General features: G+C 36.7%; 2 pseudogenes; one reads left to right on the top strand and one right to left on the bottom strand.

The window, feature by feature from the left end:
• Positions 1–1,074: 1,074 nt before the first annotated feature.
• LOC102841912 lies at positions 1,075–2,967 on the bottom strand (annotated as a pseudogene).
• Positions 2,968–3,150: 183 nt separating this feature from the next.
• LOC102841531 overlaps positions 3,151–3,450 on the top strand; it is an 11,336-nt pseudogene continuing 11,036 nt past the window's right edge.

Here is a 3,450-nt window from a genome sequence, read left to right as displayed (position 1 = left end):
TACAGTATTTTGAATATGGTAATTCTCATTAGATGATAAACTTTATTTCATTGTGAAAAATGGATCTAAAATGAAAGCCAAAGACTAACATTAGTAATGACTACTTAAATTTAACAGACTAAATAGAAGATATCCATACTTTTTGAACGGAAGGAGTTCATATAAGTACATATACACCCCAAGGACAAGCTTTTCAGCAGTTTTGAACATGACAACCATACAACAACCTGAAAAAAACAAAACAAAAAACAGTAACTTATTTTTAAATATAGTCTCTGGGGATTACCAGTTCAAACCCACCATGCTCCTTACAAACCCTATACTGGGTCGCTATGAGTCAGAACCGACTCAATGACGCTTTACAACAACAAGCAGTAATCCTCTCAAATTAAGGCCATAAAGTGACAAATCTCAGCACTAGAGACTTAAAACTTCAGAGAAGGTGAATGACATTACAAGTCAGAAAATCTGCCAGTCTAGTTCCATGGAATCATACCACTTTTTTTTTGTTAAACGAGAAAAATCCAGGTTAATGCAAAATATTTTTAAAGTTACATCTCTTTTTAGATTTCTTTAGAATTGCATTTTACCATCCTATGTAAAGTAAAATTGCCAGTTTATAATAAAATGCTCTAAGTTTCAGAGAAGTGTAAAAATAAAATGAACTGACAAGGGTATGTAAATTGAGGTCCTAGAAATAAGAGTTAAAAGTAGTCTCTTGGAGAAGGGAATAGTGAAATACAGTGTGTGTTCTAACTAACACACTTGAAAGTTGTTTTGTAGGCAACTGATATTGGCTAGCAATTTTAAACTGCTACCTGGTGCTTTTGTTGTTGTTGTTGTTAAATGCTGTTGAGTCAGTTCCAACTCATAGTGACACTGTATTGAGTTTCCAAAGAGCAGCTTGTGGGTTTGAACTGAGGACCTTGGGATTAGCAGTCCAGTGCTTATCCTACAGTGCCACACCAGGATGTTAAATCACACCTGAAGCAAGGCACAGAAAAAACAATAAGCCAATGGATAGATAACAATTTCTTCCCTGGATAGACAATCTTCTATCATTCTGGAAGTGAGTTATTTGATAGTTTGGAAAGCAGTGTTCATTGAGTCTTCTTACTGACCTGAAGAGACTAACTGCTGATTGATAGTAATTCTTGAAGTTCCTTATTTTCGAGCTCCAATTGAACTTGTTTTTTCCTGAACTTTACAGAACTGGTTATTATTTACCTGAACTGCTTTCCTCATCACCTCTCCCATTTCACAGATTCTCTCCATTTGACTTCCAATTTCTGCAGAGTGAGACTGGGGAGCTTTCAGGACTGGTTCAGTGTCCACTGCTTTTTGGCAATCATCAGCTGTAACAATTGTTTCTGGTACCTGTTCATGATGAATTCCAAGGCATCCTGGTGTTCCCCCAAGGAATCCACAGCTCTCAAGTTTCCTGTTGCAAGTCTCTTTGCATGTTCTTTTGGAAAAGGAGAAAGTGAGGAGTGTATTTGGACACGTCCTTTACATTGGATGCACCCTCTTGATACTATGCTATTTGTTCAGATCTTCCCTGAACCAGGCTAAGTGTACATTTATTATAATTTTTGCAATGTGTCAGCATTGTCATCATTTCCATTCTCTTTATTCTACTTCCAGTTATCCAGCTTCCCTTCCTCTTCCTGAATTCTCATTACTGCAATTGGGTAAACATTGACTGTTTGTTACAATGTTGTTGGCATTAAGTACCATTGAATCAATTCCAACCCATTAGCGACCCTGTACAGGGTTTCCGAGGACCAGTTGGTGAGCCTGAACTGCTGAACTTGTGGTTCAAAGCGACTTTGCAGTTTGTTCTAACACAGTTGATTATTTCAGGGAACATATTACTCACAGGTGTTCTATTTATTTTGTAAGTGAATCTATTACTTGGATGAAATAGATCTCGGGGTGGCTTCAGTTCCAAGTGAAAAGATTGTCTTAGGGTGATAGTCTTGGGGATTTCTCCAGTCTCACTCAGTCTGTCTAAGCCTGATCTTTAGGAATTTGAGGTTTAGTCTACATTTTTCTCCCATTCTATCCAGGGCCTTATATTGTATCAAAATGGTCAATAACAGTCGCTGGGCACCATCTATTTCTTCTGGTCTTCGGCTAGAAGAGGCCTTGGTTTGTGTGGACTAGTTTCTTCTTTGTGGCTTTGGTTTGTTTCATGCCCTTTGCTCCAGACAGAAGGAGAGCAATACTTGTATTGACTTTTTCTGTTTGGGCAAGATTTTAAGACCCCAAACACTATGTTTCCTTTTGCAAACTGGTTTGTTTTTTTTTTAAATCTTTTTATTTTTATTTTCTACAGATAATGTTACAACAAAACATATACAGTGCATTTACATGGAATTGATTTTATTTACCCATTTCAGGATTAGTGTTTCTATACTACATAAATTCAGACTTTTATCAATTTTGGTTGCCAGTTGTCTTTTCATTTCTGCCACCTGGGCATTTAAAAATATGCTCAAATAAGAACATGAAAAAATATTTTGTTACATTTTAGCTGGTATTTGTAGGTGTTTTCATGTGTTGGGAGGATTAGCATTATTAAGTTATTTTAAGCCATCAAATTGAATGAAGTGGGAGTCTTTACAACTAAACTCTTCATTTTTTTATGTGAATAAGTACACTTTGCACTCACTCCATCATTACAGGAAGGCACAGAATCTTCATATGACATGGTGAGCTTCTTTGTGCAGCAGCTCTTGTTAGAGGGAGAAGTGTCTGTTCTATACAATAGATGATCTCTGGGAGATCTCAGACTTCACTAAATTTGTCTAGAACTGTTTGGCCTTATCAGCTTCACACCAGGGTTAATGTCCCAATTCTATTTGTTGTTAAGTCCCACCCTTTGTGTCTTAGTCACTCCACTCACCAGTTCTTTCCAGACCTCAATTTGGGCCTCTGGATCTTAGCTGTATTTTTCTGATACATGTTGTATAACATGTATGGCCCTCAAAACATTATACAAAGTGAGATAAATCAACCACAGTGGCATACATATTATATGATACCATTTATTTGAAATGTCCAAGAAAGGCAAATCCATAAATATAGAAAATAGGTTAGCGCTTGTTTGAGACTGGACTTGGTAATAGGAGTTGATTGAAAATTAGCATGAGTGATCTTCAAGGGTGATGGAAGTATTCTAAAATCATGGGGTGATGGTTGCAAAATATGGTAGGCAAAATTATTATAGGTAAAATTACCACATGTACCATAAATTATATTTCACTTTAAGGTGTAGATATATATATATACCACTTCCCAACTTTTCTCTTTCCTCTGACCTAAAATGTGGTTTTCAAACCTGGAGATGCAACAGCTCTGTTGCAAACATAAAAACAAAATCAGCATGCTAACCGTGGTGACATAGAAGGAGAGAAGTTTGGTCCATAGTTAGTAGAGTGAGCCTGG

Source organism: Chrysochloris asiatica, unplaced genomic scaffold, assembly GCF_000296735.1.
Source record: "Chrysochloris asiatica unplaced genomic scaffold, ChrAsi1.0 scaffold00014, whole genome shotgun sequence".
NCBI classification, from domain to species: Eukaryota; Metazoa; Chordata; class Mammalia; order Afrosoricida; family Chrysochloridae; genus Chrysochloris; species Chrysochloris asiatica.
Note: the sequence above shows the minus strand (reverse complement) of the source record. Positions and strands in the feature narration are given on the sequence as shown.